The sequence below is a fragment of the Macaca nemestrina genome, chromosome 6 (genome assembly GCF_043159975.1).
Source record: "Macaca nemestrina isolate mMacNem1 chromosome 6, mMacNem.hap1, whole genome shotgun sequence".
NCBI lineage: Eukaryota > Metazoa > Chordata > Mammalia > Primates > Cercopithecidae > Macaca > Macaca nemestrina.
Genome location: NC_092130.1, coordinates 158405346 through 158431425, shown reverse-complemented (window position 1 = coordinate 158431425; position 26080 = coordinate 158405346). Strand labels below are relative to the sequence as shown.

Genomic DNA, 26080 nt, shown 5'->3' with positions numbered 1-26080 from the left:
CATGGAAAAGTCAGTCTTTAATCTATAAATTAATATGCCAGTTATACTTTTTAATTATAATTTCCTAGAAAATAAGATTTAATTTTTTTCTTTTCTGAGAACAATTATTCATCATTAAATCTTCAGAAAGAAACTATTTTCCATGCAATAAATGTTTAAGACATATTTTTTCTTCAAGAGTTTTAATGAATTGCTAACCTTATAGATTATATAAAAATTTATTTCAAACTGTTTTTACCTAAATTAAATATACTAAATATACCAAAATGTTGAAATAATTTTGTCTACTTACATTTAGCACAATGAAAGTAATATAATAATCAATTTACTCAAATCATCTAAAAACAAAAAACAAGAATCTGTAAAGAAAACAGACTTTTTCAGTCTATTATTTGAAAGTTATATTTGATTATAATATTACTTAATATAAACTATTTTTTTTCAATCCAAATACAAAGTCTAGTCTGATTGAGTGGCCACATTATAGTCAACTGTTACCCATAAAGTGAAAATACATTAAAATATAATAGCAGAAAAGCTCAAAGCAGACTGTAGCCGAGTAAGCAATTTTAAAATAATCATATAAATAAATAAATCAAAATAATTCCAAGTTAAACTAAAAGTATATTCTTTTATAAATTTTTAGGTAGAAGGACCTGAAATATAAACATAATGCAGGATTTTAAATTATATTTGGAGAACTACACTATGAAATCTTTGTTGCTAAGGACTCTCACAATCAATCAATAAAAGGCTTTTTATGATCACAAAATGTTTAAAGAAAGAATTTTTTTTTTTTATTTTACTTTAAGTTCTAGGGTACATGTGCACAACGTGCTGGTTTGTTACATATGTATACATGTGCCATGTTGGTGTCCTGCACCCGTTACCTCATCATTTACATTAGGTATATCTCCTAACCCTCCCCCTCCCCCACCCTACGACAGGCCCTGGTGTGTGATGCTCCCCACCCTGTGTCCATCTGTTCTCACTGTTCAATTCCCACCTATGAGTGAGAACATGCAGTGTTTGGCTTTCTGTCCTTGAAACAGTTTGCTCAGAATGATGGTTTCCAGCTTCATCCATGTCCCTATAAAGGACATGAACTCATCCTTTTTTGTGGCTGCGTAGTATTCCATGGTGTATATGTGCCACATTTTCTTAATCCAGTCAATCATTGAAGGACATTTATGTTGGTTCCAAGTCTTTGCTATTGTGAATAGTGCCGCAGTAAACATACATGTGTATGTGTCTTTATAGCAGCATGATTTATAATCCTTTGGGTATATGCCCAGTAATGGGATGGCTGGGTCAAATGGTATTTCTCATTCTAGATCCTTGAGGAATCACCACACTGTCTTCCACAATGGCTGAACTAGTTTACAGTCCCACCAACAGTGTAAAAGTGTTCCTATTTCTCCACATCCTCTCCAGCACCTGTTGTTTCCTGACTTTTTAATGATTGCCATTCTAACTAGTGTGAGATGGTATCTCATTGTGGTTTTGATTTGCATTTCTCTGATGGCCAGTGATGATGAGCATTTTTTCATGTGTCTGTTGGCTGCACACACGTCTTCTTTGAGAAGTGTCTGTCCATATCCTTTGCCCGCTTTTTGATGGGTTGTTTGATTTTTTCTTGTAAATTTGTTTAAGTTCTTTGTAGGTTGTGGATATTAGCCCTTTGTCAGATGGGTAGATTGTAAAAATGTTCTCCCATTCTGTAGGTTGTCTGTTCACTCTGATGGTAGTTTCCTTTGCTGTGCAGAAGCTCTTTAGTTTAATTAGATCCCATTTGTCAATTTTGGCTTTTGTTGCCATTGCTTTTGGTGTTTTAGTCATGAGGTCCTTGCCCATGCCTATGTCCGGAATGGTCTTGCCTAGGTTTTCTTCCAGGGTTTTTATGGTTTTAGGTCTAACATTTAAGTCTTTAATCCATCTTGAATTGATTTTTGTACAAGGTGTAAGAAAGGGATCCAGTGTCAGCTTTCTACATATGGCTAGCCAGTTTTCCCAGCACCATTTATTAAATAGGGAATCCTTTCCTCATTTCTTGTTTTTGTCAGGTTTGTCAAAGATCAGATGGTTGTAGATGTGTGGTATTATTTCCGAGGGCTCTATTCTGTTCCATTGGTCTATATCTCTGTTTTGGTACCAGTACCATGCTGTTTTGGTTACCATAGCATTGTAGTATAGTTTGAAGTCAGGTAACGTGATGCCTCCAGCTTTATTCTTTTGGCTTAGGATTGTCTTGGCAATGCGGGCTCTTTTTTGGTTCCATATGAACTTTAAAGTAGTTTTTCCAATTCTGTGAAGAAACTCATTGGTAGCTTGATGGGGATGGCATTGAATCTATAAATTACATTGGGCAGTATGGCCATTTCACAATAATCGTTCTTCCTATCCATGAGCATGGAATGTTCTTCAATTTATTTGTGTCCTCTTTTATTCCACTGAGCAGTGGTTTGTAGTTCTCCTCGAAGAGGTCCTTCACATCCCTTGTAAGTTGGATTCCTAGGTATTTTATTCTCTTTGTAGCAATTGTGAATGTGAGTTATCTCATGATTTGGCTCTCTGTTTGTCTATTATTGGTATATAGGAATGCTTGTGATTTTTGCACATTGATTTTGTATCCTGACACTTTGCTGAAGTTGCTTATCAGCTTAAGGAGATTTTGGGCTGAGACGATGGGGTTTTCTAAATACACAATCATGTCATCCGCAGGTAGGGACAATTTGACTTCCTCTTTTCCTAATCGAATACCCATTATTTCTTTCTCTTGCCTGATTGCCCTGACCAGAACTTCCAACACTATGTTGAATAGGAGTGGTGAGAGAGAGCATCCCGGTCTTGTGCCAGTTTTCAAAGGGAACGCTTCCACTTTTTGCCCATTCAGTATGATATTGGCTGTGGTTTGTCATAAATAGCTTTTATTATTTTGAGATATATCCCATCAATACCTACTTTATTGAGAGTTTTTATCATGAAGGGCTGTTGAATTTTGTCAAAGGCCTTTTCTGCATCTATTGAGATAATCAGGTGTTTTTTGTCTTTGGTTCTGTTTATATGATGGATTACATTTATTGATTTCCGTATGTTGAACCAGCCTTGCATCCCAGGGATGAAGCCAACTTGATCTTGGTGGATAAGGTTTTTGATGTGCTGCTGGATTTGGTTTGCCAGTATTTTATTGAGGATTTTTGCATCGATGTTCATCAGGGATATTAGTCTAAAATTCTCTTTTTTTGTTGTGTCTCTGCCAGGCTTTGATATCAGGATGATGTTGGCCTCATAAAATGAATTAGGGAGGATTCCCTCTTTTTGAAAGAAAGTATTGTTAACTTAGGCATTCTATAAGATTTATTTAATCAAGGTACCAGTATAACCAAAGTTTAGATAGATATATCTCAGATATACCTACAGTTGTAAGAAATCTTACCATGTTGACATTTACCTTCGTTAAACATAGCTTTTCCAAATGCATTTAAACATAAAATCATCTTTTATTGTCATAAAATTTATTTAATAGAGCCTTGTTTGGGATTAATGATAGCTCAATTCATAGATTATTTGTTACTCCATAATTTTTTTAAGGGAAGCAAAATATCTTTACGTTTCTAACAATAATCAGAATCTATGGCAAATTTGGTGTACTTATCTTTACTTAGAAATGTCTTACCCTCATTCTAAACTGAATTCATAAATTACTTCTCCCAGGAAGTGTCTCCAGACACATGAGACCAGGTTAAGTTCCCCTCCATAGGCTTGAATTGGACTTTGTACTTTATTTTCAGGCCTCCTATTACAATTTGAATCAAACAATAAATTATAACATTTTGGCACCATTTTTTTCTACTATAGAATGTAAAGAAGCTCCAATTCTGACTTAATTATTGTATCCATAGCACCTAACATAGTTGATAGAATTTGGTAGATCCTCACCAAGGAAGTGTTACGAATGGAGATATTGAAGCTCACAGAAGTGATGAGACCATTCAGTATTATAGAACCAGTGAGTAAGTGTCAAGTTTAAACAAGAGTCCAAATCCAAAACACAGCCCAGAACTTTTTTCCTGGACTTACACTGTCTAATACGGTACCATCTGGCACATATGCTACTCAAATTTGAATTTAAATGGGTTAAATTAAATATAATAACATTTTAGAGCCATTAAATTAAATATAATAACATTTTAGAGCCTTATTTTACATTTCAAATGCTCAGAAATCTTATGTGGCCAGTGGCTACTGTACTGGACAATGCAGAATTTTCCCATCTTTGCAGGAAGTTGTAAAGGCCAATGCTGCTCATGCTTTGACTCTATAAACAAAGTATAATGTAAAAATAATAAATTAGGCCTTTCATAAAATTTGAATGTTAATTATTTACTATAATACCTACTTTGGGTTCTTTTATTTTAAAGAGAGTTATTTTTATTAATCTATAAAAATAATATTTTATAAGAAAATAAATTTAATAATCTTAATATATATCTTTAAAATAATATTAATGTGATAATGTAAAAATGACAATGGTCCTCTAATTTATCTGTGCTGATGACAGACAGTAAGAAATTAGGTTCATTAAATTGATAGGAAGATTTAATTAAGGCAAATAATTGGACATCACTTGTGTCTATAAAGCACAATGTAAATTGAAGATCAGGTTAATTTGATCATCATGGACAGGCCAAACAAAGGGAAATAATATAAAAATTACATTATGACTTCCATTACTAATTTGGGATATGTCAATTGACTCTATTATCTGATTAATAGACACAATTATTAAAATTAGTAGAGTTAAAGGCAAGGACATTTGGACAGTAGCAAGTTATATTAGACAAAAATAAAAACTGACTCCTTGCTTTGATTAAAAAAAAAATTTGCTCCCTATATTTAAAAAATAACATTAAAATTTATTGCTTCAAGAAAATGTTTCTGAAATGCAAAGTCATTAAATCAACTTTAGGGAATGATTCAGGGTAAGGAAACAATGACTCATAAATGTCACCAATTTCTGTGCTATGAAATTCAGAAGCTTTGCTAGAAATGCAAACATGTTTAATATTTCAAGACTGACAACTACTGAGTTTAATGGAGGCAATATAGACATTTTGCCTTTCAAGTAACTAAACATCATTCCAGGAATAAATCTTGGGAAGACCTAAGTCCTGATCCTACTGAAGGGGTGGTATTCTTGAAATGAGTGGAATTTCCTGGTCTTGTATAAGCACTCAGAAAACCTGAGGCTGCTACCAATTGTGTGCATCAAGGAAGTATATAGGAAGGTGGACATTTTCCAAATGTGCTGAGAGCAGAAAGGAGGCACAAAAATTCCCCATGAGAAGGTCTGTTACGAGGTTTTTCTAAAGAATCTGATCAGTTCTTAAAAATACCCTGAATTAGGCAGTATCATCAGATTGCTTTCAATTGTCTTGAACCTTCTCTTTTTCAACGAACATTTGCTGATGTTCATATAATAGCTCTTTGAAGACAACTGATTGTTTGCATCCCTTTACTCTGTATATTTAAACTTATAATTTTCAACATTGAGACATCATCAAAACAATAATTTTTACTATCCTCATTACTACAATGCTGATGAGTGTCAAGTGTCTGCTCAGAAGCTAAAATCCATATCACAAAAAGAAAAATTTCAGTCAACTATTTGCTTTTAAGAACATAAGATGCGGTTCTTAACAATAAACTAATCTATTGGGAAATGTTAGAAGCTATGTAGAATAGCATGCTATCAAAAATATATGTGGCATGGAACCAAAAGCAACTTAAAATAATTTTGTTCAGATGGTTCAAATAGTAGAAAAAGCTCCATATAGAAAGTAGAAACTTAATTGTTCCTTGATGAAAAGTTAATGAGAAACTCAAAGCATAAAGTACAAAATGGTATATGTTTAATCCAGATTTACTAACTGTTGTTGCATGATGCTAGAACAAATAGTATTCAGAATTAATAATAATAGCCATAATACCTCTCAAACTATAAATTATTACTCTTTGGAACCTCCTCCATCATTCTAGTTGCTTATTGTTGCCATAACAAATTACCACCAACTTGGTGCTTAAAACAACACAAATTTATTATCTTGTAATTCGAGAGAACAGAATTCCAAAATCAGTTTCACTAGAGAAAAAAATCAAGGTGTCAGCAGAACTATGCTTGTTCTGGTGGCTCTAGGGGAGAACTGAATGGATTTTCTTGTCTTTTTCTATTTTCTGGAAAGACTATCCCATTCCTTGGTTTCTGTCCTTGTGTCATTCCAACCTTTGAACTGGCCATTGTCATATCACCTCCTCTGACTCTGACCTTCTGCCTCTCTCTTATTAGAACACTTACAGTTATACTGGATCAGCCTAGATAAACCAGGATAATCTCCCCACCTCAAGATCTTTAAATTAATCACATCTGCAAAGTTCTTTTTGTTACTGAAGGGAAAATAGTTGCAAGTTACAGCCACAGAAATATGGACAATTTAAGCAAGCCATTAATCAGACTATGTAAAAGTGCCTAGAAAAAATATGTTTTATTTTGGTGGGAACAACTACATATTTGCAAGTCTTGGCAAGCAGAGTACAGGTTGGATTTTGGCTGGTGCTTCACACTTCTGGTCATTTGCTTTTATTTCGAGACAGAAATAGTACAACTTTCTATACTTGGAGGGCCTACTATTCACTATATGATTGATTTGACGATATCCGCTGCCTGCTCTAAAATATGTCTGCCAGTGTAAATACTTGTAAATATCTATGTGTATATTTCTGAATATCTGTGAATATATTTGTGAATATATACATGTATATTTCATTATTCCACTTTTGCTTTTACAGGTTCTGTTGGGAGGTAACTGATAGCACAACCCTTACTGGAAAGCTGGTTTTAAAGCCAATAGATTGATAATATTTATCTGAAAGTGCGTTCCAGATGGTAGCTTGCATATCATTGAAGGTATTTTTTTTTTTTTGTATGACCAAGACGTGAAATTGCTAAAGAAGAATGTGGCAATATCCTGATGCTGTGTGCTTGAAAATCTATAAAATTCTTAAAATATTTTTTACATTATTGTAATGCGTTAAGTTTTAATTAAGGCCTTGGGACAGTTTCACTAACCTAAAACTAGTCAATGGTCTCAGTTTGAAAAACGTTTACATTTTCTAAATCATTCCAACTCAGTGACTAGTAGATTAACTCATGTTTTACTTTCCTTCATTTACTACAAGAATACACATAATTGTTAGCAAACACACAAAAATAGATATATTATTTGTTTCATTATTTTTTTCAAGACAGAATCTCGCTCTGTCGCCCAGGCTTGAGTTTAGTGGTGCGATGTCGGCTCACTACAACCCCTGCCTCCTGGGTTCAAGGATTCCCGTTCCTCAGCCTCCCAAGTAGCTGGGATTAAAGACGCCTGCCACCACACCCGGCTAATTTTTATACCTTTACTAGAGATGGGGTTTCACCATGTTGGCCAGGCTGTTCTCAAACTCCTGACATCCAGTGATCCACCTGTCTTGGCCTCCCAAAGTGCTGGGATTACAAGTATAAGCCATGGAGCCCGGCCCCATTATTTGTATTCAATGTTACCCAGAATGATAAAGAAAGAAGGATTTAAAGAAATATAACAAACTAATATCCAGATATCAATATGAAATATGGACATTTAATCACTGCTTTGAAACAAATAGTTTTAAACATCTATTTCTTAACAACACACAGTGAGGCTTGTTGAAGCGGGTAGTGGCAGTGGGAGGGAGAGCATCAGGATAAATAGTGAATGCATGCTGGGTTTAATACCTAGGTGATGGGTTGATAGGTGCAGCAAACCACCATGGCGCATGTTTTCTTATGTAACAAATCTGCACATCCTGCACATGTATCCCAGAACTTACAATAAAATAAAATAATAAAATTCATTTCTTAAAATATTTTAATTTACTCTTTGATACCTCCAGAATATTAATTAATTTAAATGATGGTTCCTATCACCTAATTTAAAGTTCTGAGATCAATTTGCTTTAGTGAATAAAATTAAAATGATTATTATAAAGGATGATTTATAGTAGTGTGATTTTACACACTAACCATATTAAATACAACACTAAAAGTTGAAACATTTTACTTCCTCGAAAAAATTGATTTTGAAAAATAGTATCTTATACAATAATTAGCACTGTGAAAATTGATCTTTTAAATTTTGAATATTTTGCTCAAAGTTAAGACAGATAATTAATAGTCAGCATTCAAATGCATGCTAGTTAAAAACAACAACAAAATAACAAAATTTTAAAAGAAACAAAAACCTATGGTCTAGATACACTGCCAAAAGCCAGGACTTAACTGTCATCTTTGAATTTCTTCCTGTGTCATCTTTCTAGAAGACCAGAACAGTTTTTTTCTGGCTTTGTATGATTTCAAATTCAAGTAATCATGTTGCGGCTTTCATGCTGTCAAATACAATTTTTGTTATAAACTTTCTCATTAAACAGTCTTCTAGCAAGATAATTTCACAGTAAAGAAAAGCAACTCGATCACCGAAAAACAATGTACTTTCAACAGTTAAGTAATACTAATATTTTCTTGCACACATTGTTTTGAGAATAAAACTACTATAAGAAGTCAGGTCTAAATTTTCAGTCTGCATATAGCTTTGAGAATTACTGTGATATTGGACACAGAAATGTTTGTATTTATAACTGTTAGTATCAAAAACGTTAATTGCTTAGTTTATGGCAACATAAAGAGGAAATGTAAGAGATCTTTTCTCCTAAGAATATAAAAACAACAAGTAGCTATTTTTAAAAATATGCTACTAAGGGGCAGAGGCAATAGCTCTATTTAAATGTCATTAAAACCAGTAATCGTGGTGGGAACCTGTAGTCCCAGCTACTCAAGTGGTTGAGACTGCAGGAACGCCTGTACCCAGGAGTTAAAGAATAGTCTGAACAATACAGTGAGGCCCCGTCTCATTTCCCTGCTATGTTTTCCTTTCATGTTTTTACATTTTTGATAGGTGATTTAATTCTGTGAGACATGGATCAAACTGAATTCTCAGCAACTTATATTGATGTCACATTGTGACACTAGCTACCTTTGTGATCACGCTGCTTTTTATTCTGTTAATGTTGTTCTGCTAATGCTCATGCATGATCAGCTGATTCGTCCATGGGAAAGATAGTTGCAAGGATGATTCAAAGTAGGCAAGAAAGTGGTGGTCTTAAGAATGGAAAAGAAGTCTACAGTCTTTTCACAGATTATCCTATGACAGACTAAAAATAGTTGAGGGGATTTGAAGAGAAATCAACATTCCATCCAAGGTTTAAAGAGTACTTCAGGTTCTGACCTTGGGTATATATAACATCACTAATAGTCAGTTTAATCATTTTAAGCTACTTGTGATATAAAAATCACAAACACAATTTGTATATCAATATTGTGTAGATGAGACAACACATTGAATGTTTTTTTCCTTAGTCTGGTAATAGCACAGGACTTGCATAGGCCAACTTTATCTCAGTTTCATTCAAGCAGAACAATATTCATCTGGATTCCTGCACTCTGTTGAAGCAATGTTGTTGCTTTCAAAAGCAGATAAGGGAAAAATTTCTAAGTTAGATAATGAATATCTACAGGAGCCACCTTCTCAACCAAAGTAGGAGTCTACATAAAGATCATCAACGTAGATGAAAACATTTTTGTATGTGTGATTTGCTTCCTACTCCTAGACTTTTTATTCAGGCTAACAGCACAAACCCTAAAATTTCACTATGCTGTATGTTTAGAAATCATCTTTTGAAGGCCAAGACAGTTTTAGTAATTGGTAGCTGATTTAGCCCAAGGCCCAGAATGTCATATGTAAGATAAGTCCAGTGTGACTTGTTAAACCCTTAAACTATCATGAAATTTAAAAGTAGTATATCAACTACATAAATGTTGATACTTAGGTAGGTCTTAGGTAACAGCTTTCAATTGGGTGGTATATTGGCAATGTAAGATTTTTAAAACAGCCATGAAGATTTATTAATCCATTCAATTTCCATAACATGGATCAGGAAATATGGATTTTGATTCTATGGTTGCATTTAATTTAAAATATATCCTCAGGTTATCACAATTTATGATACAAATGCATAAAAATAAAGCAAACTTATATTCATCCCACTTAGGTTGTATGCATCAATCAATGGTTAGAAAAAAATGCAACCTGATTAAAACAAGTTATGTAGACATTAATTACAAACTAAAGTGTGTAAAATGACTATATTCCAAATTCTTTTTTGGTTCTAAAGGCTTTTTGGTTTTTTCAAATAGTAAATAAACTTTTTCTTACAACATATATTGTATATACACACACGTAAAGCATACACATGTGTATATGTATATTTACACATGCATATGTACTTGTACACATGTTTGCATAATTTTAAAATGCAAACCAGGATTTTGACATGTATACAAGGAAGAAGGAAGGTTTGAATGTCTTCAAGAAAATGTAGAAAAGCAACAATAGTATTGAGTTATCACTTTTCAAAGCAAATTTAGAGCCATTGAGAGGCTAAAATAACAAATGATAATAGTGATATTTTTAATTAAAATATCCAATTAAAATTATACAACTTGAAAGGAAAACATACAATTAAATAAATCCATTTCATCTTAAATGTAGTTCACTTGAAGTGTCACTAAAACACAAACATTACATAATTTTCTAGGTAATCATTTGCTGTGACTACACATGCACACACACTCTTAGATATGTTATTGCTATATATTTTAAATCTCCTTTGCTACTTCCATGGAGTTAAAACATTAATTCTCATAGGAAAATCATATTTCAAAGACACTTCTCCCTCTGGTTTGTAGTTGTCTAATTAAGCTAATATTATTCAGGTAAATATTTATTACCTTCATCAAAACTTTATCCTCCTAACTGGGATGAAATGATATGAAAACACAACTTGCCACCCTGCTTTGTTCCTAAAGATGCAAAGATCAAAGTTGTTGATGCTGTCACACAGTGTTTTAACCTTTTTTTTTCCCCCTAAGTAAAACTTCAGAAAAGATGTTTATCTGGTTTGAGGAAAGGTTTTGATATTCCAGTTGAGAAACATGACTTGGGTAAAATGGGAATACCTATATTTTCCAAAGCCCCATTTACTGCAGTTGCTGAACTCAGCGGTATATATTGAGACTTTTAAACAGAAACACGTTACTGAAAATAAATTCTATGGAGGAATATTTCAGATGATGAGTAACCATAAATTAAATAAACTCACGTTATTAGTATTTTTCCAGTTCCCAATATATTAGTTTTTCCTTCTCATATACTAATATATACAAATTATTTGTTCCAATAAAAACGATATTATGCTTCTTCTTTTATTGTTTATATAATATAGCATGTTCTCCAGAAGATGTATTTTTCTTTCAAAACAATATGTAGGAGTCATATTTTCTAAAATAATAAAATACCATTTTTAAGGCAGTTGAATTTTGATTAGAGACCCTACATTTCTTTAAGAAAAGAAATGGATTAACAATTTTTTTTTTAATGTAGACAACGTAAATTAGCTGTGGAAATAGTATTTCATGCACACACCTCAAATACTTTGTGAAATTTCTCTTGGAGTTACAGCATAGAATGAAACCACTTTATAGGAAATACAAAGAACTGCCTCAAAATTCTCTTTCTTCAGAATGCTGAACCTTGTTGGGAAAATGAATAGATACAGCCCCCACCTCCAAAACGCTAAGATTGCGAAGTAAATGAACGAGAACTAAAAGTGAGGTTGAATCTTGGGGCTTAAGACACATGATGAGCAGGACATGAAGAAAAAGGTCAAAATACAGTTTTATTTTCCCCTACCCACCTCCCATGTTGCCGAAATAAACCTGTTCTGTGTATTTCATTATATCCTGCCCCTTGGATAAAATCTATGGCATGTCACAAGGATTATTCCAGTCACTTTTGGGTCATTGAAATCTCTGCTTATTTTTGTCAGGAAAAAAAAATCACTTTAGTTCAGTCTCTCTTTATAAATAATATATCTAGTCCTGTGTAAAATAAAACAACAATTTAAGAAAAACAATGTTTTTATCTTAAACCTCCCTTTTATATCCAAATTTCTTTAATCATCTCCAAAGATAGAAAGGTTATTAAAGGTGGAGGGGAGAGAATAAGTGAATGGCAGGAAAGTTTTCCTTTCACTGGCCCTGTCCTGGCGATTCAGCAGGGCACCCTGTGGGTATACTGCTGTTTGAAGCTTGTCCTTTCTCTGAGATAGCTCTGTGTCACTTCTTCAGAGCTGCCTCTTCTGTTCTCACGTCACCTGGATAGCTTACCTGCAGTTCCTCTACATAAGCGAATGCGTCCCTCAACAGACAAATCTCTTGTTATTTAGAATTAATGGTTAAGCCTCTTGGCATTTCATAATACACTTCTAGCTTCTTTCCACTGATGTCTCTTCGCCTCCCTCAAACGATCCATCTGTATCTCAAGATTCACTGACAAACACTCACTCATCCTTAGTTTTGAAAAATGCTGGACAAACAGGCAAACCTCATTCAGGAAACCTCTATTAACTCTGTTGGTAGAAAAATTACCAGCCCTAATCTCTCAGCCTTTGGATTGCTTAAGTTTAACATCTTCACTGTGTCCTTGACATCAGGAGACACATGTCAATTCTCCAAGCAGTCACGCCAAAGCTGCTCTCCCTAGTTTGACTGGAGTATCATCTGCAGCACTTTCAAAGAAGTTTCCTCTCAACCCCCACACCCCTTACTACTTCAACTTTGAACTGTTTCTAACTTTTAGCAGATGTGGTGCCAAGTTTCCAAACCAGTATTTAACCAACACACATGCTAGTGTTTTGGGGTGATTATATTTAAAAATATGCGGATAATTGTTTTAAATTGTTTTCAACAACAGAAAAAAATGAAACTGAAGATCTTCCACCTGAAAAATCTCTGTTGTATTAGGTTATCTGCACATAACTCAGATAGAAGGTTTATAAGCCAATAGATTTTTATGGAGAGATTTTTTTCTGATATAAGCAAGATCTTTTCTGATGCATGAAATCGAGACTCTAGAAGGAACCCAGAAAGAATCAAACATTGCACCTAGAATGTAGGTAAGCAAAAACAGATAAACAAACTATTGGGCTTACTGAATACTGCTATAATTGTCCAATTGATTTATTTCTTCAGATTATATATTTTTCAAAACTTTTTGTACTCAAATTATGACCATCTACATTTCCATAATATATCCATGTTTCAAGTCTGGAAATATTTTTCAAATTTTAAACATTAAATATGAAAATTTTATAACGTAACTTCTTACATTAACCCAGAATGTGATATGAATAGTCAGTGAATCAAAATAGCCAATGTCCATTTCTTGCAGCTACCCGTAAGATGAGATACATATTCTCTTCTCCCAAATAGTAAGTGTGTTCCCTGTGTATAATGCTAACGGCAAACTTAAATACTGGATATTCCTTCCTTGCATTAGCATACTAAGTATATTTACTACCATGTGCTCTTTCACAACAAATAGGAATGCTTGCTTCCTTAGATTGTCGAACATCACAAACATGAGAAAAGATGATTCATTCTTCTTACATAAGGGCTCTAATTCCAATTCATTTGCCTATTAAGTTTCTTATGTGTTAGCATTTGTTTTTATATCCATAGACTACTTCCTTGTATTCAATTTGCACAGATATCTTTTATTACATTGTTCTTTTTATTCTTCTTCTTATTTCTCACAAGGTTATTGGATGACTTATCAATAGACACACATTGACAGAGAGATCTAAACAATAATCATAAACAGTGACTTTTTCAGTCTTTCAGTAACAGCATCAAAGCTTATTAGTTACAAATAAAAATATTAACAAGCCTAATGCATTGCTAATGTCATCTCATTTTAAAAAACTTGAATTGATACAAAAAATTCTGATGTATTTAATCAGTGCAGACAGTAACACAGGAAGGAAACTATTTTTGTATTAAATAATACATGCTTGGATTAAATCACATGTGTATAAAGCAAGTCTAAAATTATGAGCTAGATATGCAATTGATCTTTAATTAAACTGCTTTTAAATTTGGCTTCATTAATCATAATACAAATCTTTCTAGGAACTCTTTATGATTGGTTACCCAGTGAAAACTATTGCTAGCTTCTCAATTTCCCTTGTTGTGGTTTCCAACTTTGGAATAAAAGTAAAACAAAATAAAGCAACACAACCACAACATATCTGGAAAACAAGTTTAGTGCTGTTTACAAGGTAAGAAAAATAAATCTATTTTATTTAAAATATTATTAGGCTGGACATGGTGGCTCATGCCTGTAATCCCAGCACTTTGGGAGGCCAAAGTGGGAATATCATTTGAGCCAGGAATTCAAGACCAACCTGGGCAACATGAGGAGGCCTCCTCTCTACAAGAAATTAAAAAAAAAAAAAATAATAGCCAGGCATGGTGGAATATGGCTGTAAACCCGGCTACTCAGGAGGCCAGAAGTGAGAGGATTGCTAGAGCCCAAGTGGCAAAGGTTGCAGTGAGCTATGATCACATCACACCACTGCACTGCGGCCTGGGCAACACAGTGAGATCCTGTGTCAAAAAAAAAAAATTATATCTGTGTGTATGTATTAAAGGATAAGAAATTAAGCATTACAAAAGTTTTAAAACATTTTTAAAGTAATAAATTAAATAAAGTTAAAATTAAATTATTATATTAATTCTGTGGGCTTTCTTAATATATCTTCAAGTTTTAACATCACTCAATGCAAAAAAAATTATGCCAGTGAATGAGTCCAATTTCCTCTGTTTCTTTTCCTCCCAGTAAAGCTCCCCTTTGCCCCTACAAAGAAAAATAAAACCCACTCTAAGCCATAATAAAACAATGAGATTCAAATTTCTTAAAAAGGCATTCAACAGACAAAAAGTTGAGTAGAAAACAGATCAAAGTGTCATTATCTGGTGAATTATGGTGATACAGTTAAGTCGTTTAAATAATTCAGAGAAATAATAAGAGGCCGTTATTATCGGTATGCCTAAATTCCCTGAATGTTTACACTAACTTCAAATCTCCTTTTGACTACAAAGTTCCAGATACGGTAGAATGAGGTGGCAGTGATAAGTTTATAGTTAAAGAGCAGTTATAAGAAAACAATTTTCAAATTAAGATTTTAATTTTTTTGTAAAGATAAAAGTAAACAATCTTATCCGGGACACAAAGAGTATATATTCCCTGCTTTTTTTTTTTTTTCAAGATACTTCTTCTGGTATTAATAACATATGTAAGGATTTGGAGTTTCTTTGGCTACTGGGCAACAGTAACTGAAATGATGTATAGACAAACGCCTTACGATTATTATTTTTTCAAGAAATGCCAATGAAAACTAAGTGCAATTATGTTAGTGTCACAACAAGAATCCTTATCCAACTTTAATGTCTTCATATAATAATAAAAAGCACAAAACAAAAAGCACACTTTAAAAAGAACCAATAAAGAGGAAAGGGAACAAAGGCCTTCAGTTTATTTTATATATATATAAATATATATGATATATATACATGATATATAAATATATGATATATATAATATATGCATGATATATATACATGATATATAAAAATATATGATATATAAAAATATATATCATATATACATGATATATAAAAATATATATCATGTTTATATATCATATATGATATATATCATATGTTTATGTATCATATATGATATATGATATATATTTATATATATAATGCCCTGAATACATTAATTGCGTTGTTAATTTTTTTGTTTAGCTGTTATGAAATGAACCTTTCATTGGTACTGTGTATTTTGTACTGAAATCCAACATAAGGCTTGATAAGAAATAAGTAGTATTGACAGAATGAACAACAGTTTCCAATACCCTTGAGCACAACTGCACACCATTTTCATATACAAGTTAAGCAGATCTGAAACTCCTTGTTTTGATGCGATGTGAGTGTCTCTTCACAGGAGGCACAACACATCATTTCTCCTTTCATTTCTCACCCCATTAACTCCCTTGACAAAAGATGTATGCAGATCCTGGGAGGATTCAGTGTTTTCTCTGAATGTTTCAGATACGTAGAGCTGAAAGAGTGGGAGTGTCATATCAATTTTATTTAGATAAAAAGTATTTTTCAAAAATAATATTTTTCTTAGGTGTCTACAGACTCCTTATAGAAAATTTTACAGAGTGTATAGTCCCAATGCTATTTTCAACTCTGAAACTAAAGATGCATAGTCAGAAGATAACTTTGAAAATGATGTGATTTGTTATATTCAAATGAGACAATTTGAAAATTGATTGTAATTAAATTTGTACTCAACCTTATCATCCACATTAATTCAGAAATATTGGAATGGTTAGATAGAAAGAGCACTTATTTTATATCCATTTTATGGACTTGCTCTTTTTTATATGCAGTAGATAATATGGAATATAAATTACTTCTGTAAAATGGAAAATATTGACAGTATCATACCAGAGAAGAGGTAATGCTACCTGAAAACCCCAACACATTCATTTGCATTTATTGATATGAACAGTGTTGCAGTATTCTTTTACTGCCAGCCCCTCCTTTTTTTTCCTCATAGTGATTTCATTTATGTATTTTTTAAATGTCTACAAGACTGCCTGATTATAAAACAATGAAATTACTATACTAATTCCCTTAAAAGTACAATAAACACTCTTAGCAACTTCCCCTTTAATTACAGAAGATGGTCTGTGATATTTCACAATTATTATTTCTATGACTTCTGAAATCTCTTCTCTTGAAAACTGCATTAACCTATATTATAGTTCATTGAAGTAAAGGAATAACAACTTTGTTATTATTGCATTATGTTTTAGCCTTTCCAAGCCTTTCCAAGCTAAGTGACCTTCAGAGTTAGTGGCCACATGATATGTAGCATGTTCCTGCCATACATCAAGTATTTGATTTATATTTAATATCTCCGTATCAATAAGCACCTACAAGCTAAAAAATTGCCATGATCAAAAGAGAAATATGGATCTACCTCCTTTCTTCTAAAGTCTGTTTATTAAAAGTCTTCTCCATCTTAAAAAAGGACATCCCCCTTTATCCAGTTGCTGAAGCCAAAAATACGACATTTTTATTTATTCATCTTTTATCATTCATATTGATTTATTTTAGCATACTTTCCAACCCCAAATTTAATATCATAGTCTCACTGTGGTCAGTGTTTCCCTCTTTCTTAGTACTACAATAATCTTGCACTTGGACTACTACAATAATTTTTTAATTTGTCATCTTACCTAAATCCTTTCCCCTTATTGCCCAGCAGAACAAATAATTCTTTAATATTTTAAAACATACATTAAATGTTGTATTTGCTCTGCCTCAAATTATCTAATGGTCTTTATTCTACTACAAATAAAATCCAATCCGGCCCTGGCTAAGAAAGCCCGTTTTACCAATCTTGGAACCTAAAGATCTGCTTACCACAGGTAGAATTCCCTGCCAAAATTCTCCTGTCTCCAGGTTTCTAGAATCACCTAACAAGCGCCTTTTTTTTTTTTTTTTTTTTTCCCTGAGGACCTTTCTTCAGAACTAGATTATCTTATTCAGACTGGAATGCTCTTTGACTAAGCTTAACATGCCTTTTTCGTTTTGGTCTTTTAGATCTCAGATCCAAGTCACATTCTCAAAGCATTTAACTCTCATTCTCCCTTAAAGTAACTACCTAGTAATTCTCTGTTACATTGCTCTATTTTCATTCTATGCATTGCACTTATTACTATATTATGTTTCTTGTGAAATATCCACTTGTGCTTCATGAGAACAGGGACATGATCATGTTCACTCTTTCATTCCCAGTGTTTAGAACAGGGCTTGGTGTATGGTGGATGTCTAATATATATGGAGTAAGGGATCGAATGAATCATAAATTATTTAATAAAATTTAAATTTTAAGTTCTATCTAATTAAAGCAAGCACATTAAATTTATTTTGAATCAATAAATGTCTGTACAGTTATTTAAAACAAGTCTTTAATATTACTATGACCAACCAAGATTCATCCCAGGGATGCGAGGATGGTTCTCTATATGCAAATCAATACACATGATCCAGCACCTCAATAGAATCAAGAACAAAAACCATAAAATCATTTCAATAGATGCAGAGAAAGCATTTAGTAAACTTCAACATCAATAAAAGCCCTCAACAAATTAGGTATAGAAGGAATGTACATCAACATCATAAAGGCCACATATGACAAAACCATAGTTACCATCATACTGGGTGAGGAAAAGTTGAAAATTTTTCTCTAAGATCTGGAATGAGACAAGGATGCCCACTTTCAACATTTCCATTCAACATTGTACTGGAAGTCCTAGCCAGAGTAATTAGGCAAGAGGATGAAATAAAGAAGTTCTAAATTGGAAATGAGAAAGTCAAATTGTCCCTGTTGGCAGATGGCGTGATCTTGTATATATAAAACCCTAAAGATTCCACCAATGAAGTAGTGTAGACTCCACTAATAGAAATGATATGACTTTGGTCAACTTGCAGGACAAAACATCAACATATAAAAATCAATAGCATTTTTGTATATCACCAGTCAACTATCTGAACAAGTAATCAAGAAAACAATCTCACTTATAATATCTACACAAAAATTTACCTAAGAATGCATTTAACCAAGGAGGTGAAATATCACTACAATGCAAATGATAAAACATTGAAAAAATAAATTGAAGAGAACACAAATAAATGGAAATATATTCCACGTTTATAAACTGGAAGAATTAATAGAGGTTCAACACAATCCCTATTAAAATGTCAATTGTTCACAAACAGAAAAATGTCCAAAAATTTCTATGGAACCACAAAATATCACAAGGAACCAAAACTACCTTGAGAACAAAAGAGCAAAGCTGGAGGCATTTCACTACCTGACTTCAAAATATATTACAAAGCTATAGTAATCAAAACAGCATAATCCTGGCATAAAAACAGACACATAGACCAATGGAACAGAATAAAGAACTCAAAAATATATTTACACATTTACAGCCAAATGATTTTTGAAAAAGTTTCCAGGAACACACTATGGGGAAACAACAGTCTCTTCAATAAATGGTTCTGAGAAAAATTTTTATCCATATGCAGAAGAATGAAATTAGATCTCTGTTTCTCACCATATACAAAATTTAACTCAAAATTGATTACATATTTAAATTTAAGATCCAAAACTGTGAAACTGCTAGAATAAAACATGGGAGAAATACTTTATAGCATGGGACTGGGTAAGGGTTTTTTCAGATAGGAACTCAAAAACACCAGCAACTGAAGCAAAAATAGGCAAATGGGATTATATCAAACTAAAAAGCTTCTGCACAACAGAGGAAACAATCAACAGAGCAAAGATACAACCTATGGAATGGGAGAAAAATATTTGCAAACTACACAACTGACAAGAAGTTAACCCAGAGAATATACATAGGAAACTCAAACAACCTAATAGCAAAAAAAAAAAAAAAAAAAAAGTTAAAAGTGGACCAAAAACCTGAATATATAATTTTTAAAAGAAGGCATAAAAATAGCCAAAAGGTATATGAAAATATGTTCACATCATTATTAATCAGGGAAATGAAATTCAAGGCCACAATGAAGTATCATCTCACTGTAGTTAAAATGGCTATTATCAAAAAAAGAAAAAATACCAAATGCTGGCAAAGATGTGAAAAGGGGGATATCTCATACACTGTTGATGGGAATGTAAATTAGTACAGTGACTATCAAAACCAGTATGGAGGTTTCTTAAAAAACTAGAAATAAAATTACCATATGATCCCACAATTTCACTCCTGGGTATTTTTACAAAGGGAATGAGACCAGTATTTCAAAGAAATGTTTGTAGTCCTGTATTTATTTCAGCATTCTTCACAATAACCAAAAAATGAGATCAACCTAAATGTTCACCAGTGGATTAAGGTATAAAAGCATGTTATATGTATGCACAATGGAATGCTATTCAGCCATAAAATAGAATGAAATTCTATTGTTTGTGTCAACACAGATGAATCAAGAGGCCATTATATTAAGTGAAATAAGACAAGCACAGGACAAATACCACATGATCTCATTTGTGAAATCTGTAAATGATGATCCCATAGAAGTAGAGCATTACATAGTTGTTACCAGAGGCAGGGGTAAGGAGGTAGGCTTATGAGAGAGGTTGATTAATAGGTACAAAGTTACACTTTGCTAGGAGGAATAGGTCCTGGTGTTCTGTTGCACAGTAGGGTGGCTATAGTGAAAAATAATGTATTGCATATTTCAAAATATCAAGAGAGGATTTTGAGTGCTCTCACTGCAAAGAATTGATAAATATCTGAGGTGATAGATATGCTAATTATTCTGATTTGATCATTACACAATGTATACATGTATGAAAACATCATATTGTACCCCATAAATATGTACATTTTTATGCATCAATTAAAAACAAAATAAAACTCTTAAAAATAAAAATTTATTACACCCATTCTAGAATATCTATGATAAATTAGGTATGGCAACAACAGAGAAGATAATGCTAAATCTCCTGTACATGACCTCTTTGAAAGAAGGTACAATATTTGGTGTTTATCAGGTAGTTATATACACACTAAACATTTTTGTATATGAGAAGTGAAAACAGCAACATAGCATATAGTCATCTACAACTGGGGCTGCATATCTATAAAAAGAAAAATATATACAATGAATTTTCCAGAAATAGTTCATTAGTACTGCTGTTGTTGCTCTCCTGTCTCTAAGAAAACACTCTTGTGTCTCCTCGCATTGTATAAGCCAGGTTAATCTAGGTCAAGCTGTGGTAACAAACATCACCAAATGCTTTAGTGGCTTATAAATGCACAGGCTTATTTCTCACTTGTTCCCTCGCATGCCTGCTGAGGACTGTACTCAAAATCTTTTTGTACTGGGACCAAGACTGATTAAACAGAGACAATTTCTACCATTGCAGTTTTTGTGACAGAGTGTAAAGGGAGCTCCAACAGTGCTAATATTGACAATAAAATGCTTTGGGCCCAAAATGGCATGTTTTACTTCTGGTTTCAGCTCAGTGACCAAAACTAGTCACAGAGTCACTCAAAAAACAAGGGTCAGGAATTACAGTATTACCATGTGACTGGAAAGCTAAGATTCAAATTATTTATTGAAAAGAACTTACTACTATACCAGATTCTGAAATATGTATAAATATACATACTTACTGATGGATACTAAATTCCCTGTCTTTTCTTCCTTTATTATTCGCAGCTTAATTCTATATACTTTAGATATTTAAAGTGGCTATTCTAAAAATCGTACTTGGGATGTGTACAAATCATGAATTTAACTTTTAATTTATATAATGTTTCCATATATTTTAGATTTTAAATCTAAATATAGATATAAATATATTTCAACTCTAAATTACACTTAACTTGAGCAACTTTTTCAACTTTCAGATTATAGTTTTTCAAATCTCATTTTCCTGACATATTTTTCTTTGTAATTTTGTACCAAAATTATTACTGAGTAATCTATTATTTTAATATTTATATGATGTATTTGAAATTATTGCTATTACAGTTTTCATTAATCCATAAAAATTTGGTATTTTCTATTATGTTGTTAACCAAAACATGGAAGACATTTATTATTTTGAATATGAGATATAATAATATAAGTAAAAAATGGAGCAATGCCACCTTTTAGAAAACTTTAAATGCATATTCAATGTAAAGAAAATACGGTTATTAGCATATAATTTATTCTTTCAATTTTCCTTCTCTCTCATTAAACTTACTATCCATGGGGAAGGGGGAGATTTGAATTTGCCTTTATTTTGTCATTAGAAATCAAAAAGCTTCATTAGCTTTCTAGTTCAATTTGCATTTTAAAATGAAACATAATTTTTACATTAAACTAACAATTAGTCTTTCCTATATCATAGAAAGATAACACTTAAATTTTACTGAATGTAAGACTAGTCTGTGATTATTTTAAAAGTGTCACTTAAAATATTGCAATACTTACAAGATCCCTATACAAAGAGAAGAAACCGTCTGTGGGAAAACGCTTACTTGGTATGTTTGTTTGCTCAGGCTGCTGTATCAAGACACCATAAACTGGGTGGCTTAAATAACAGATTTTTTTTTTTTTTTTTTTTTTTTTTGAGATGGAGTCTCATTCTGTCACCCAGGCTGGAGTGCAGCGGTACGATCTCAGCTCACTGCAACCTCCACCTCCCAGGTTCAAATGATTCTCATGCCTCAGTCTCCTGAGTAGCTGGATTACAGGTATGTGCTACCACATCCAGCTAATTTTCTTGTATTTTTAGTAGGTACGGGGTTTCACCATGTTGGCCAGGCCAGTCTCGAACCCTGACCTTAAATGATCCGCCTGCCTCAGCCTCCCAAAGTGCTTGGATTACAGGCCTGAGTCACTGTGCCCAGCCTCTCTCCTTTTCCTATTAAGGGCTCTCATTCCTCAAATGGGTCCCAACCTGGGACCTAATGTAAGCCTAATCACCTTTCAAAAACTCCACCTCCAAATACCATTATTCTGGGGACTATGGCTTCAACATATGAATCTGGCAGGAACACAAACATTCAGTTGATAACAATGTGGGAAGATGCTTAGCAGGTTCAAAGAGCTGATTAGAAGTCATGTGAAGGAACGAAGAAATAGAAGAAAATGATACCTCAGAGGTAAATAGAGTGAGGATATGGAAAGTTTTGTAGATTTTGTTCAAGATATAATGAGAAGTTTTGGAAATATAAATAAAATTCAGATGTATGTTTTTAAAAGCCTATGTTGGATGCAAATGAAACATTATTGGCAAAGGGCAAAATTAGAAACAAAAAGTTCAATAATATCATCATTGCTGTTGTCTCAGTTGAAATTTGATGGAGACTTTTACTAACATGGTACTAGCTAAAGTGGTGGGAAAAAATTTATTAACATTTACTGTGTTTCATAAAAATAAAACTTCTGGATAACTGGAGAAATCAATAGATAAATTTTGAATGATAGTCTTTAGATATTTGTAAACAAGCGATGTTTAAAAATGAGGTCCTTGGATCGTCAGCATTACCTGGGAAGGAAAGTTGTTAGAAATGAATATTCTCAGACCCCACACCAGAACTAATGAATCCGAAGTTCTGAGGGGTGAAGTCAGCAATTTGATTTTAAACAAACACTCTAGGTGATTTTGACAAAAGCTCATTTGAGAACCGTGATGTAAACCATACACATGAAAATGTCAATTACAGAAATCCATCAATATGGGTTTATGGATTTCAGAGCAGAAGTTTGAGACAGAGATATAAATCTGGATGTGATCAGCACATAGACAGCACTTAAAACCATGGGAATGGTTGAAATCACATACACTAAGTAGGACCAGAGAGAAATGCCATAACTGAGGCCAACATTTCATTTTCAGTAGTCTGTAAACAACATTTTAAAAGGAGCATCTATAGAGACAGGAGGAAAGCTAGGGATGTGAGATACCATGGACACCAAGTGAAGAAAGAGATTTTAAAAGGAGTAAAAGATAAGCAATGTCCAATGAAGCTAAGAAATTCAGCACACCTTAAACAGTGGTGGGTTGATTGATGTTCAACATCTGGCTCTCTGAGGAAAAGCAAAATCAGATTAGTAAAGTTTTTCCATTTCTGTGCTGCTAAATACTCCCGGCATGCTTAATTTCAAGCCAGTGAATAGTGGACAAATTTGGCAAGAGACACAAAATAGCACGCCATTATGTATTTCTGTCATGTAGAATATATATATATAGATAGATATATATCTATAGATAGATATATCTATAGATAGCTAGCTAGCTAGCTAGCTAGATAGATAGATAGATAGATAGATAGATAGATAGATAGATAGATAGATAGATAGATCAACCTCAAAAAGACAGGTAAGAGCAAAATGTAATGAAATAATAAGAGGAAAATGAGTTTTGAGTATTCATTACTATGTTTTTTATAAATGTTTTGTATATGTATATGTGTGTGTATATGTAATCAACTCTTAATAAAGTCTGTTTAACAATAACCTTGCAGAATTTCTGGGAATTAAATAATCAGCTCTCATGTGTCATTATGTATTGACTCCTGTACACTGTTGCTAACAAATCTAAGATTTCAAATGTTTTTCCAGGTCCTGGGAACTTCACATATTGATATTCTTAGTATATTAAACACATACTTAACAGTTTTATATATTCTACTACATTTAAGCTGTCCAAGAAAGGAAATTATGATGTATTATGTGATCTGTATCTTAAACAGCACAGAACAAAAGATTTAACAGGTTCCCAATCAAACTATTGATTTGTAAGTACATCCATGACCTATTCTTCTAACCCTAAAAGTCTTTGAATGGAACAAAAAATTCTGTAGGCTTGGAAACGTGTGAAGGATAAATCATATTAGAATGATATTCATGATATAAATAAATTAGCTCATGCAAATTTCAGTTTTGACATAATTTATGCAAAATTTGACACATTTTTCTCTAGTGTAAGATATGTGTCACCTAGAAGTACAGGATCTCTGCATAGCTGACTTTTGCTGGACTTAACAGGGTACAAAGATGAGTGTGGAGCTCACAACAAAAGATCAAAAGATGCACAGCGGTTTTGAGTGTGCTTGGACTCCATCCAATTCTGGCTGAATCTGAACTGAATTATTCATGGTTTTTTTTTTTTTTAATGCAGTAAAAGTGACTTTTTTCTTAAAAAAAGGAAAATCACAGTTAATTTATCTCCTGAAAATACTGAGTTTTTTTCCTGACATGAAAGCAATCAAGCATTCAGAGAGTCCAGACACTGATCTTTATTCTGAAACATGAGTCTGAGTGGAATTCAGATACAGCTGAGCCATTTTTCTTTGCCAAACAAGAGCCCCAATAATTGCCAGGGGAAACATTCTAAAGGTTTCATGACTGTTTTAGATTCTTAGGGCTGCTGTGACAAAATACTACAAACTGAGTGGATTACAAGAGAACTGTATTGCTTCGCAATTCTGGAAGGTAGAAGTCTGAAATCAAGGTGTCAGGAGGGTCATGCTCCTTCTGAAGTTGGTCAGAGGGAATCCTTCATTGCCTCTTCTTCTATTTCTTCTTCTTTTTTTTTGAGATGGAGTCTCTCTCTGTCACCTGGGCTGGAGTGCAGTGGTACAATCTCGGCTCATTGCAGCCTCCACCTCCAGAGTTCCAGCAATTCTCCTGCCTCAGCCTCCTAGGTAGCTGGGATTACAGGCACCTGCTAACATGCCCAGATAATTTTTGTATTTTTATTAGAGCTGGGGTTTCACCATATTGACCAGGCTTGTCTCGAACCGCTGACCTTAAATCATCCACCTGCCTTGTCCTCCCAAAGTGCTAGGATCACAGGCGTAAGCCACCATGCCGGGCCCCTTGATTCTTCTTAGTGTCTGGTGGTTTGCCTGCAATTCTTGCTGCTCCTTGGTTGGTAGATGCATCACTCCAATTTCTGTCTCTGTTGTCACATGACCACCTTATTTTTGTGTATCTCTGTCATCTCCTCTTCCTAGGTAGATACTAGTAATATTGAATTAGATCCCACCCTAAAAAAAACTCATCTTAACTTGATTCCAGCTGCAAACACCCTATTTCCAAATAAGGCCACATTCATAGGTACCAGGGCTTCAGATTTCAACATTTCTTTTTTGGAAATACAGTTCAACCCAGAAACCAGAACCTACCAAGTACAACACATTCTGGTTCTAGAGAAAGAACAAATAGTTCTTTGAATGTACCATACATTTTAGCTCAAAGGCAAAAAAATGGGGATTTAATTACAATGCAATTATTATTACATTATTTGATAGGTCTGAGCCTTGAAAAGAGTGACATCACAAAATTGATATGCTTTACAAATTTAATATTTAGCCTATCTTTTTAGATATTTTAATGTTGCATATTAGTTTACTATATTTCAATAACACTTGATGA

The 26080-nt window shown here is 33.2% G+C and overlaps 1 protein-coding gene and 1 long non-coding RNA gene across 3 annotated transcripts in view; one reads left to right on the top strand and one right to left on the bottom strand.

The window, feature by feature from the left end:
* Positions 1-26080, bottom strand: part of LOC105472967 (cadherin 12) — a 1136463-nt gene that overhangs the window by 709477 nt on the left and 400906 nt on the right. The gene's annotated exons all lie outside the window — the stretch shown is intronic.
* LOC112425087 (uncharacterized) lies at positions 3928-11846 on the top strand. Its single transcript, XR_003016085.2, has 3 exons — positions 3928-4013; positions 6847-6964; positions 11713-11846. It is a non-coding gene; the product is annotated as an uncharacterized lncRNA (long non-coding RNA).